Here is a 13,268-nt window from a genome sequence, read left to right as displayed (position 1 = left end):
TTCCCGTGCCTCTCCCTGGCTAGAGGCAGGGCCCCCCTAACCCTGGTTATTATTTCTTCCCTGGGCATACATGGTAGAGGTACCCTCAAGGGGATCTGACGGATCATACTCAGCAGCTCGGTCATGGGAGGTTGAGGCTACCTTCACTTTACTGGAGTTCTCTCGGTTAGTGTTTCCCTCTTTGAGTTGACGCACCCTTGCTGCCAGGACTGAAGTGGGTTTTTCATCCCACTTTCCCATGTCTTCCCCATGGTCCCTCAGAAAGAACCACAAGTCAGCCCGTGGGGTGTACCCTCTCTCTCTAGGTGGGAAATGTTGGGCTCTAACTCTGGGGCCTGTGACTCGCACTGGTGCAATATGGGAATTGTTCCTTCTTACCACCTCCCTCATCTCCCTCATCTCCTCTCTGAGTTCTTGGACCATGGCAGAGACATGAGCTTGCATGGGGCCATTGATCATACTTTCATAATTTCTAAGCTTGTTTGCCACAGAACCCACTGTCTCTCGGTTGGTATCGCATTGATCATTGCAATGAAAGTGGTGTATTGAGATGGCCTCAGATTTGCCAGACTCCACAGCATCTGCCCTGTGCACCTGACCTGGTCGGGGTCATTATCATGCTGTCCATCCCTCCCAAAGAGTACCTCCAATACTGCCACTTCCCTCAGCTGTTGGATCCCTTCCTCAAGAGTCTTCCAGTGCATTCTGTGGTGCTGCTCCTGCATTCTTTCCCTGTGGACAAATCTCTCTCCGACACTTGTTAAAAGCCGCTCCCAGAGGGAAAGGGACCCTGGCTCCCTTACAAAAATCTGATTGATACCGGAGTCCTGAGTTAAGGGTCCCAGATTCCTTGCCTCACCACCATCCAGTTGCACACCTGTACCCATAAGGTCCCAGACCCGAAGTAGCCAGGTTGTATAAGCCTCACGTCCCCGTCGTACAATGTCTTTGTGTAGATTACGGAGACTTTCATAAGTCAGGGACTCGGTGATGGTCGCAATCTCTGGCTCCCCTGTGGGTTGTGAGGGCCCTCCCCTATCTGGGTGCTCTGCTTTTGTTTTAGATCTCCTTATTTCTACAGGGGCAACTGCTGCTGGCTGTGACTGCCTCTGCAGTTCAGCTGGAACCTGGACAGTTGTAACATCTATGGGTTCTGCTGCTGCACTATTAGATTCTCTCTCTTCAAGGCAGGGGGAGGGCTCTACACCAGCTGGGGAAGTGTACTCCTTCAGCGTCTGGCCTATCTCATGTATCTCCTTCACCAGACCCCCCACCCAATCTGGGTAGTTCACATCTGGGGCGGGCTGTGGGGTAGGAGTAGGCTCTGGGGCAACAGCATCCCTGGACTCTGGTGGCGTGTTAGGTTCTGATGTAGGTGTCAGGGTAGTTATCCAGGTTAGTCTCTCTCTCTCTCTAAATGCTAAATAGAACAGGCCTATCAGCAACACCAGCCACTGTATGATATCATTAATGTTTAGATTGGATCTGAACCCTTCAAAAACTGGTGGGGTGGACCCAAAGAGGTGATTAAAGGGTTGGGAGATAATTTCCCCTGGTGTCATTTCCTTACAGCAGGTGCCATTATTAAAGTAACCCCAAAAACACATAGTTAAGGTGTGATAGCTGTGAATCCATGTGCCTGCCTTCCAGAGGAAGTTAAAAATCCATGAATTCCTCACCTTATCCACCCATAAGACAAACCGGATAATAGCCACAGTAGCCTTGGTTATAGGACCCATGTTAAGATAAGGGCCTACAAATGGGAGAAATACAGCCATGATCACGTGTCACCCAAACCAGGGTAAACTGGACCACATGGTGTCACTTGATGAGGTTTGTATAGGCATAAAAAATTAGATTACTCAAGAACTGTTATTCCCTTTTTGTTTCTGTGCCCTCGAGCCTCACGTTGGGCGCCAAAATCTGTCTTGGTTTGGATAAGACAGGTGCCTGCTAAAGAAGGCAGGAGCTTCCCCTGAAATGGAGAATGCAAACCCTCCCCACCCCTCCAAATAGCTATGAATTTTAAATTAAGGGGCTCTCAGGCAAAAAATATACGGGAGCAGGAAATAACAGTTCTTTAATAGGGAAGGGGGGAAAAAACATAAAATGATAAAATAAAAACAATGCAGTACACTAAAATGACAGAGTCAGAACTCAACCTGACACCCTGTTGGTCAGGGTGCTGGCAGCAGTCCAATTGGAAAAGTGGCTGCAGTCCTCCTGAGGTGTCAGGTGTGGTTCTGTTGGAGCAGGGGGTCCTGTAGAAAAAGGGTGATTCTTCCTCCGCAGATCCGTGGAAGTAGAAGCAGCTGCTGTTCCTCTGGTGAATCCAGTGGAGAAGCTGTGCTGGTGTGTCAGAATCTCCTGATTATATCTGGATAGCAATGCTCGGCTCCTCCCTCTGGGCGGAGCATCTCACAATGGGATGTTACAGTTCTTATCAGCCATGCAGTGACATTCAATAGCCTCTTATCACGGGATGCCCCCTGCTGAGGGAGGAGTGATTGTGATCTCTCAGGGAGAGAGATAAGGGGAAATTGCCCACTTAACACCTAGGCAACTGCCATACAGATGGTAAAAGAATACATCCTGCCTTGCAATTCAGAACACCAGGACAGTGGTTCTCAGCATGGCCATGGTTGGTTCAGGGCGCTGTGTTGGCATCCGACTGCAGACAGTGGTTGCTAGGCAGTGTGGTTCAGCACCCATCCTGGGGCAGCTCCTGGTGGTGTGCAGCTCTGCTCTGCTCTGCTGTTCCCCAGGGCTGCCCACAGTCGACAGGATCCCCAAGCCCCTCAGGCTCTGGCTGCTGCAGCATCTCTCGGGCTTCTTGAGCCCTGGCTGTGTACGAGGCATGGTATGATATCCTGCAGTCCCGGGTGCTGACAATCTCCCACCAGCATTTCTGGATTCAGATGTTCTCAGCTCCTCACCAGCACTTCCAATGCCAGTTGCCACTTCAAGTCTGGCTTCCACCTGCATGCTGATGCCCTGAGTGGGCCTGCCAGGCTGTGGATGGGCTGCCCAATCAGTCGCTGGCACGGACGGGCCAGGTGCGGTGCAGGCAATCCCAGGCACTGCACAGATGCACTCACGGGTGATGCAGATGCTGCCAATGCTGGTGGAAGTGGGGGAGCTCTGGCAGCAGCATGGTGGGGCAGAGCCATAGGAGTAATAGGCTTGGATAATGGTCGCTTCCCCCCTTGGCTTCTCACCCGTCCTCTCTACCCACACGTCTGAGATGGCATTCACTCCCCCTACCACTCCACCTCATCCTCCAGCCTTGCTGGATGTTCCAGCAGACAGGGCCCACAGCACCTCTGCTGTTGCTTTCATCTGTTTTCAGATGTCCAGCATCAGTTGTCAGGTCATTAAAAAGTGTTTATTGGTTGTGTCTAGTCCAAGGTTCTTGCACCACACGAGCAAGGCTTGCAGAGCCTGTTCTTCATACTTTATGCCGTACACGTAAAAAGAGAGTCCATACCTGTTCCACAGCTTTTTCCTCCATTGGGACTCAGGTCTCCAAGTCCCCAGCAGACACTTTTTCTATTTACAGTGGTCCATACTCTCTGCAGTACTACTCGCTACTGGGAGCTCAGCAGCCTCTGCTCCACTGGGCTCTGTCTGCCCACTCTCCATGCAGCAGGCTGCTGTCAATCCCATCAGGATCACCCCTTGTTTCAATTGGCACACAGCACTCCGTAGTTCATGTGGCAACAGTAAATTTTATTAAGTGCTCTTCCCTTTTATATGGTTTTCAAACCCCAAGCAGTTGGCCTAATTGGCTGAATTTGGTTACCACCCAGCTCACTGGCCAAAGGCTGCTTCCGTCCATGCTTGTTGGGGATCAGCTGCTGTCTGCTGTTTGAATTTGAATCCCTGGGCTTCTCAGTGCCTTCCTTCTAAGGATATTTACCTCTTTTCCCTAACAGCGTAGACTTGATGAGTAATAATTAGAGTAATCCAAAACTGTGAAGTCTCCAGGCCAGCTGTTAGACACCACAAAAGGGTGCCATGCTTTCATGGAGCCAGAGAGGTTTTCCTGAGGGTGATGGTGGCAGCAGCTGGACAGGACCCAAGGTGTGCCCAGGTGGCCAAGAGGCCCCTGGTCTGTGCCAGCTCTGGGGTGGCAGCAGAGCCAGGACAGTGCCCATGCCCTGTGCTGGCATTGCTGGGGCACCTCCAGTGCTGGGGGGAGCTCTGGGCCCCTCCTGCCAGGAGAGACCAGGAGGGGCTGGAGCGTGTCCAGGGAAGGGAATGGAGCTGGGAAGGGAATGGACCCCAGGAGAAGCTGAGGGAGCTGGGAAGGGCCTCAGCCTGCAGAAAAGGAGGCTCAGGGGGGACCTTGTGGCTCTGTACAACTCCCTGACAGGAGGCAGGGGGACAGCTGGGGGATGTTGGGCTCTGCTCCCAGGGAACAGGGACAGGACAAGGGGAAATGACCTCAGGTTCAGCCAGGGCAGGGTCAGTTTGCATGTCAGGAGGAATTTCCCCATGGGAATGGTTGTCAGTGCACCCCTTGGCAGGGGCGGCCCAGGGAGGTGAAGGAGGCTCATCCTTGGAGGTGTCCAAGGAAGGACTGGACATCCCACTCACTTCTCTGGGCTGGGGATAAGGTGGGGATCAGTCACAGGCTGGACTCAAGGGTCTGAGATGTCTTTTCTAACCTCAGTGATCCTGGGATTCTGTGCCTGTAACACTCCTGCAGCAGGGAATTCTTTCCATGTAGGAAAGATCCTTCTGGAGATAGGCTCAGCTAAATGGGGAAGGGAGGGACCCAATCCATGCTCTGTAGGTGATGTGTCCCAGCCGTGCCTGGCAGCTGCTGAGGCTCCCCCTGAGGCCAGACAAATGCCAGCTGTGTCTGCTCCAGCACTTGTGACTTGTCAGCCTGGCCCAGGTGATGGCTGCTCCTGGCAGGCTGGAGGTCTCCATATCCAAATTCCAGTGCTTGTTTTGAGGCTGTGGAGCAGGATTTGTGTGTCCACATGCCAAGGGAAAAGCAATTCAGGCACCCTGCTCTGGTTGGGTGTTGAATGTCCTCTCCAAACCCCAAGGCTCTGTTCCTGTCAGGTGTGGGGTGTCCCCTGCCAGGAAAGCTGCAGCCAGGCCCTGTTCCTGCTGTGCTTCCTCTGCTGGAGAGGTGTCCGTGGAAGGCCAGGTTGGATGGTGCCTGGAGGATGCTGAGTATGGAGGGGCTTGACAGCTGGCTTGCAAGCAAAGCGGAGTTAATAGAAGAAATAATCATTGTTGATCTTCGAGTGTATCCATAGCAAAGAAGAAGGCAAGGCCATCAGCATGGAAACAAATCAGAAAAGATACATGGAAATTTTTGTAAGCTAGACTATGTGCCTAAGTAAATGTGCACATGAGCCCCCTTAGTAAATTTCTATAAAACATTTCCCAATTATACTGACATTAATTGCTTTGCACTGAGGAATATAATGAGTTATTGAGATGTAGGTAATAACTTAAGATGACACTTTGTTAAGAGTATATAAGCTAGAGAATATGCAGAATAAAAAACTTTTTTCTTCTTAAACCCTAACCATGTGTGGATGTCACGTCCAGTAACAGCTGGGACAGTGGAAGGTGTCCCTGTCTTGGAATGGGGCAGCCACTGCTTCTCTGGAAGTTCAGTCCCAGCTCCTCACAAATCTCCCCGGGAAGAATTCCTTCTCTATATCCCATCTATCCCTGCCCTCTGGCAGTGGAAAGCCATTCTCCCTTGTCCTGCCCCTCCAGGCCTTTCTCCAAAGTCCCTCTCCTGCTTTTTTTCCATGTATGCATATCCAACTCTCACCGTTTACAATATTGTTACCAGCAGTCAGCACAGGAGTTAAGGGTCAGAGGTCTGCAACAGATGAGTGCTGACTGTGAGTTGGTGTGGAATTTCAACTCTAAGTCAATTATCTGCCTCCTAAAGGATGGTTTCACTTTCACACTGTGCTGCAGTAAAAAGCCTGATTTCCAGGAATTACCCTGCTGCCTCTGGAACAGAGGTGGGAACCCTGCACCCACCTGATAGCCAGGGCTGGAAAAAGGAGGGTGGGATGGGCTTCTCCCAGCTGGGGAGCTCTACGGTATGGAGGGCTGTGTGGGCCCTGTAATAAGAGAACAAAGAGCTTTTAGCTAGAAAACAAAGAACTCTTTTGTCATGGCAGCAAAGATGTAATAAAGTTTCTAAAATGGGACAAGTTGCAGAAGCAGGGTAGTTTTTCAGAGTAAATTTTTATACAAGTGCTTGTCATACGGAAAAAAGCTGATGTTGCTAGTAGGGAATCAATCAGGGATATTATTGGTTAGCAGACATTTGTACATTTATACTATTGGCTATCCAGGCTCGCACTATTCTAACCTGATAGTGAAAGTAATATAAAGCTATGTATACTTTTTATGAATGTTTCAGAATGCACCACATCTGGGGACTCTGCACCATTTATACGTTGCAAATGATGCCCAAACAGGGACTTCCAATCTCCTAAAACAATCCTAGACCTGCAATGTCTCTCAACCATACCTTGAAGGTCGGCTTCAAGGATCGTTGAGGAAGTCCTGTCACCAATGGCTAAGGAACAGGCTAGCCTTGTGAGTGGATGGGAAATTTCTCCATCAGATGGGCACCAATATAACTAAACTGGAAGCTTTCTGTAAAGACTGTTTATTGTATATAGGGAGAGAACACTGTTTTAAAAATCAGGAGTGAAAAATCATACAGCTTCTTATATGGGGGAAAACTTGCTGTCCTTGGTATCCCCCTTGTGGAATCCTTTGAACCCCTCAGGGAAATCCCCAGGGCCTTGCCCTGCAAGAATATACCACAGAGTCTCCACCTAGGCTGAAAGAAAAGACTTGCTCCATGGAGCCTTCCCAACACTGTGGTTCACCTCAGTTACTTTCCCCATATGTCCCAAATGCTCGTGGTTTGTCCTTTCCCTGTCTCCTCGCTTGTTGTGGTATCCCTGCTGTCCGGCCCTGTCTCCCCGGTAGGGCAATGCCCTTTGTCCTGCCCTTTGTACCACCCCCATGCCCTCAGATCCTTGGCTGCTGACCCCTGCTTATCATTGTGCACACCACATGGCCAGGTCTTTTGTCCTTGATTTCCCTTTGGCGTGCTAGAATAAACCTTCACTGGGATTTATCATACAAAAGGCCCTTCTTGCCTCTCTTCACTGAGAGTGAAGTGTGAGTGTGGTGTGTGCACTGCTTTGCCTGAATGCCTCCCCAAGCGGCCTTTCCACAGGAGATGCTCATTGGGAAGCAGCCAGCAGCATCCACCATCTAAATCACCACGCTGCTACAGGCAGGGACACCTTCCACTGTCCCAGGATGCTCCAAGTCCAGTCCAACCCAGTCTGGAACAGCTTCCGGGATCTAGGGACAGCCACAGCTCCTCTGGGCAACCTGTGCCACTCCCTGGCTGTGCCTCAGCCTCTGAGCTGTGCCTGGCAGAAGCTCTTTGGCCACACACCATCGATTTGGAGAAGAACAAGTGGAATTGAGGGAATGTGGAGGAGGCAACAGGTGCCAGGAAAGGAGTCTGTCCTTGGAGAGGAGCTGGTGTCCCTGGAGCTGAGAGAGCAGGAGCAGAGGAGCTTCATGCAGGATGATCCCCAGCCTTCTCCAGCCCTGGCTGGGTCACTCCTGCCATGGAGTCAGGAGTGCAGACGGTTTCAGTTTGCAGTGTGCGCGTTCCTGCTGGCTGGGGGTGAGGCAGGAGTGTGCTCCTGCTGTCCCAGGCTGGCAGGGACAGAGAGGGAACGGTTCTCTGGCTGCTCCTGAAGGGACACTGAGGAGCTCCTGAGCCCGAGGAAGCCGTGCAGCACAAGGTGCAGTGCTGGCAGAGAGGGGGTCATGGTTTAATGGTGCTGGATGAGATTTCCTGGGTGTACTGTGCCAGGAGCTGGACATGAGCCCAGGTGTGGCAGAGGCCACTGGCCCCTGGTCTGTGCCAGCTCTGGTGTGGCAGCAGGGCCAGGGCAGTGCCTGTCCCTGTGCTGGCACTGCTGGGGCACCTCCAGTGCTGGGGGCAGCTCTGGGCCCCTCCTGACAGGAGGGAAAGGAATAGAGCTGGGAAGGGCATGGAGCCCCAGGAGAGGCTGAGGGAGCTGGGAAGGGGCTCAGCCTGGAGAAAAGGAGGCTCAGGGGGGACCTTGTGGCTCTGCACAACTCCCTGACAAGAGGGGACAGCTGGGGGGGTCAGACTCTGCTCCCAGGGAACAGGGACAGGACAAGGGGAAATGGTCTCAGGCTGTGCAAGGGCAGGCTCAGGTTGGACATGAGGAGGAATTTCTCCATGGAAAGGGTGCTCAGGCCTTGGCAGGGTCTGCCCAGGGACATGGTGGAATCTCATACACGGAGGTGTTCAAGGAAGGCCTGGAAGTGGCACTCAGTGCTCTGGGCTGGGGACAAGGTGGGGACCAGGCACAGGCTGAACTCAAGGGTCTGGGAGGTCTTTTGCAACCTCAGTGATCCTGGGATTCTGTGCCTGTAACACTCCTGCAGCAGGGAATTCTTTCCATGTAGGAAAGATCCTTCTGGAGACAGGCTCAGCTAAATGGGGAAGGGAGGGACCCAATCCATGCTCTGTAGGTGATGTGTCCCAGCCCTGCCTGGCAGCTGCTGAGGCTCCCCCTGAGGCCAGACAAATGCCAGCTGTGTCTGCTCCAGCATTGTGACTTGTCAGCCTGGCCCAGGTGATGGCTGCTCCTGGCAGGCTGGAGGTCTCCATATCCAAACTCCAGTGCTTGTTTTGATGCCATGGAGCAGGATTTGTGTGTCCACATGCCAAGGGAAAAGCAATCCAGGCACCCTGCTTGGGTAGGGTGTTGGATGTCCTCTCCAAACATCTAGGCTCTGTTCCTGTCAGGTGTGGAGTGTCCCCTGCCAAGAAAGCTGTGGCCAGGCTCTGTTCCTGCTGTGCTTCCTCTGCTGGAGAGGTGTCCAAGGAAGGCCAGTGGACAGTGCCTGGAGGAAGCTGGGACAGTGGAAGGTGTCCCTGTCTTGGAAGGGGGCAGCCACTGCTTCTCTGGCAATTCCATCCCAGCCCCTCACAAGTCTCCCAAGGAAGAATTCCTGCATGAGCTCCAGGGCTGATGGCTTTGGAGGTTGTCTCTGTGTCCCTGGGTTGTTCAGAGCACAGAGCTGATGTGATGGAACCAACAAGAATCACCTTCCATCCCTCTCCTCCTCCGAGCTTGAAGTGCTCACCTGGAGAGGACAAAGCTCCAGGGAGACCTTAGAGCCCCTTCCAGTGCCTGATGGGGTGCCAGGATGGGATACTGGGAATTAGGAATTCCTCCCTGTAAGGGTGGACAGGCCTTGGCACAGGATGCCCAGTTCTGGGATTCCATGATCCAGGCTAAGGGGAGCAGTGTGGGTGGTTTCCAGCCAGGAGCCCCAGGCTCTGCCCAGCTCCTGCTGCCATCTATGGAATCATAGAATCATTAAGGTCGGAAAAGACCTCAAAAGACCTCCAACATCCTCAAAAAACACCTCTCACAAAAACGTTTTCATCCCAAACCAGGCAGCAGCAGTTTCACTTTTACACTGCTGCAGGAAAGCACAAGATTTACGGGAAAGCAGGAGCTGCTCCCCCAGTGAACCGATAAAAGGGGAAGCAGCTCCCTCCAAGGGAGCCAGAGCTGTTTGGGCTGTGCGGGACTTCTCGCAGCGCGGCAGCTGCAGGGCCTGGAGGGAGAAAAGGTGGGATGGGGACGGGGACCGGGACGGGGACGGGGACGGGGATGGGGATGGGGATGGGGATGGGGATACGGTTGGGAATGGGGATGGGGATGGGGATGTGAATGAGCTGCTGGGCTGGGAGCCGGGAGCGGGATCTTGTTGCTCTTCTGCCTCCTGTTCCCGGTGCTTTGCCAGGGCTGCGGAGATGGCAGGGCAGGAGAAGAGGGGGCTGAGGGACGCGGGCGAGCGCTGTGTGCTCCGAACGTGGGCTGCAGGAAGCCTCCTTTGCTGGCACCGCTTTGGGGGAGCTCAGGGGAGCCGTGTGCGCTGCGGGGGCTGAGCTGGGAGGGGGCCGGGGTCAGAGCGGTGGGAGCGGAGCGGCGGGGGAAAGAGGAGGGATGCAGGGGATGGAGGAACGCAGTGAAGGCTGCAGGGGCGCAAAGGCTGTCCCGAGAGCTGGCAGCGGGGCTGGCAGTGGGGCTGGCCGGGCACACAGATCCCGAGCGGAGCCCCTTCCCTGCCGCCAGCCCGCGCCCCTCCGGCCGGGAAACGCTCCCCGCAGGCGGGGCCGACCCTGCCCGGCCCGGGCACCCCCAGCCCCGCGCTGGGGCCGGATGGCTGCGCTCCCATGAAGGCAGGAGCCGGGGGGATCACTCCTTTTCCTGCCCATGCAGGGAGGGTGGAATTCTCCTCTCTTGCAGTCTAAGCACCACCCAGAGTGCTCTGGTCCCTGGGACAGCCCCACAAAGGCAGCGGTGTTCCCAGAGCCCCTTTCCCTGGGGCAGAGCTGGGGAAAACACTCTCGGGGGGCTGTTCCTGTGAAACGGGGTGCAGGCATTCCCACGGCAGGTCCTGCTGCCAGCCTTGCTGCTTCCCTCTGATTCCAAGGAGGAACTCGGTCCCGAGTTATGCCCTGAATGTGCTCAGTGCCTCTCTGTGGGCACTGACAGTCGCATGGGGCTTTTCCCCTATTCCTGCGGCACTGGGAAGCCGTGCAGGGAGTGCCAAGGGTGCCTGGGGCAGGTTCGGGTGTGGCTGGGCTGGAGGTAATGTTGTCCAGGGCAGCCTCCGACTCCTGAGACTGAACCAGCACTGGCAGTGCTCCAGTGGGAGAGAATTTGTGGGGGAACAAGGCTGGGACAAGTGGCTCAAGTGGACAAGCTCCAGCAGTGACCCTGAGTAACCAGTTCCCATCCTGATCAGGCGTCCTGCACTGAGGCTCTGCTGTCCCGGGAGCAGCTGGACATGTGCCCAAAGAAAACAATTGGTGTCTGACATCCCTCCTGAGCTCTGCCAGCACACGCCCAGCTTTGTTCTGCTGCTGACCTGCCCTTATCAGAAGCCAGCAGCTTTTCCTATTTCTGCTATCCCACTCCTGTCCCCATCCTGCTGCTGGGAGCACAGGAGCTGCTGGGGGGCTCAGTGCCTGCTGGGATCCAAGCCCAGCTGTGCTTCTCCCCCCTCTGCGGGGCCCTGAGCTTCCCCCCAGCAGCAGCTGTGTGATGTGGGCAGTGGTGGGACAGGGCCCTGCTGCCCCATTTTCAGGGCTGTTCCCCTGGCTCTGCCCCCTCCTCACCTTGTCTGCTGCCCCCAGAGCACAGATGTTCCCTGGACAGCCTCTCACCCATCAGCATCCCCAAGTCTTTCTCCTCAGGGCTGCTCTCAATCCATTCTCTTCCCAGCTTGTGTCTGTGCCTGGAATTGCCCTGACCCAGGGGCAGCACCTGCACTTCGCCTTGGTGACCTTCAGGGGCTTTGCTCTGTCCCACCTCCCCAGCATGTCCAGCTTCCTTCTGGTGGGGGAACATGGATGTAGGTCCCAGGTGAAATCCTGCTCTGGGTACCTTTCCAGAAGAGTCCTGAGGAGTCTTTGCTGCCTGGGCAATTCCCAGTGGAGGAGAAGGGTTGGCCTGCAGTGCTCCCTGGAATGAATCTGCTGTGCTCATGGGTCACCTTCTCCTGACTGTCTGCTCTTCTCCTTTAGGATTTCGAGCCTTTTCTTCCTGCTGCTCTTCCTCCTGAGTGCTCAAGGGGTTCCCATCTTCTCCACACCCACCGTGTACCCCAGGCCTGCTGCTGTGCTGTGTCCCCTGAGCTGGGGCCCTTGGCTGTCGGTGTCTGCTGGGAAGCCAAGGCTGGGAGCAACGGGAGCATCTGCTGTGAGGTGGGTGAGGGGAACCAGAGCCCAGAGCCCTTGCACACATTGCCCAAATCTGCAGTGTAATAGACAGGGCCAGGATACCAGCTCCTTTATAAAGGCCTTTATTAAAAACAGCTCTGTGTGGGGAACCCGAGGGGTCGCGCGCACCTCCGCTGCTCCCACAGGACGATGCTGAGGAGGAGGAGTGCAGCTTTGTCTCTTGGCATGGAGCTTCCATCCTCACAAGAGGCTTAGGAAGACACAGTTGGCTTGTAGTTTAGGGGTGTCATCCAAACTGAGTGCTGTTAAAGGTTTGGTGACAGGACGGACTCCGGCTCTGGTCAATGGTGGGTGATTTCCTGTGGTTCTGCTGGGTTAAAATCATAGTTTACGTGCTGGTTTGTTGTTTTTGAGAGGGTCCATATAGTACCAGCAGTTCCTCATTAAATTCAGTCCGGGTGTCTTTCTGGTCCTTCTGGGAGCAGAGGAAGTGGTTCCCGATGGAAAGGGATACAAATACAGGGTAAGATAGTAACACTTAACAGTGGCAACCAAAGCCAAGTCCCAGAATTTTAACATTCAATATTCAACAACAGACCAACACTTCAAATTAAGACCCCATCAACTTCATCAATGTCAACTAGCAATTGCCACTCTGAAAAAGAGCTCCTGTCTTCAGGGTTTCACTTCTCACATGCACAGACTGCCAAGGGAAAGTGATGCAACCACTGGAGTCTTTATCTAGCTCTTTTAGAACACCGGCAGCCATGCCAAGGTGTATGGAACAACTCCAGGATGAATTCACCAGGAGCTGAACTTTAGAGCTGCGGCTCTACAGTGGGATTAGCTTTACCAGCATCAGGGAGAAAAGTAAAAGAGCTGACAGAAACTCTCTGCCTGAGAGTCCAGAAAACCTGTAATCCAGAGACTCAGAAGTAAAAGAGAGCGAGCACTACTCTGCAGTGGTTTATATACAGGCCAAAACTGGTGGGCAGGTACAAACAGCCAGCCAATGGGATAACCTCAGGGGAGGAGTAAGGGGAGTGGTTTATAGAGCCAGTTCCAAAGAGAGCAAAGGGGAGGAAAAAGGGGAGTGGTTTATATCAGGGTGGATACAATTTAGGGAGATACCAACTTGGAACAATATAGGGAGGGCTTTGGAAGCAACCATTATCAGAGAATCTGGATTACAAAATTGAAAACTGGGGAAACAGAAACAGTAACTGCAGCAGGAAAGCTGCCCCTGAAGGCTCTGGAAGGGTGCAGGAGCCCAGTCCAAGCCCCTGGGATCAATACCTGGGCTGGTGACAGTTTTGTGGCCTTGGTGGGACAGTGACACCTGGTGTTCGTGCATCTGAGATGCAACACACGACAGACCTCATTGTTCATCAGCCAAACAGCCTGTTTTCTTGTTCAGGGCTGGCTTTTATAAGAAGTTCAA

The 13,268-nt window shown here is 53.8% G+C and overlaps 1 protein-coding gene across 4 annotated transcripts in view; it reads left to right on the top strand.

Moving 5' to 3' along the window:
* Nucleotides 1-13,268, top strand: part of LOC132325644 (interferon-induced very large GTPase 1-like) — a 76,780-nt gene that overhangs the window by 42,192 nt on the left and 21,320 nt on the right. The window contains exons 1-2 of one of the 4 annotated variants that reach the window (XM_059843185.1): nucleotides 9,586-9,708; nucleotides 11,672-11,851. The exons of 1 other annotated variant lie outside the window; for it this stretch is intronic. The gene's annotated coding sequence lies outside the window, so the exon portion shown is untranslated. Of the gene's footprint in view, nucleotides 1-9,570; nucleotides 9,709-11,671; nucleotides 11,852-13,268 lie in introns of those variants that run through there. 2 more of the 4 variants (XM_059843184.1, XM_059843187.1) reach the window with 2 other exon arrangements.

Source organism: Haemorhous mexicanus, chromosome 3 (assembly GCF_027477595.1).
Source record: "Haemorhous mexicanus isolate bHaeMex1 chromosome 3, bHaeMex1.pri, whole genome shotgun sequence".
Lineage (NCBI taxonomy): Eukaryota > Metazoa > Chordata > Aves > Passeriformes > Fringillidae > Haemorhous > Haemorhous mexicanus.
This window is presented reverse-complemented; position numbering and strand designations above follow the sequence as displayed.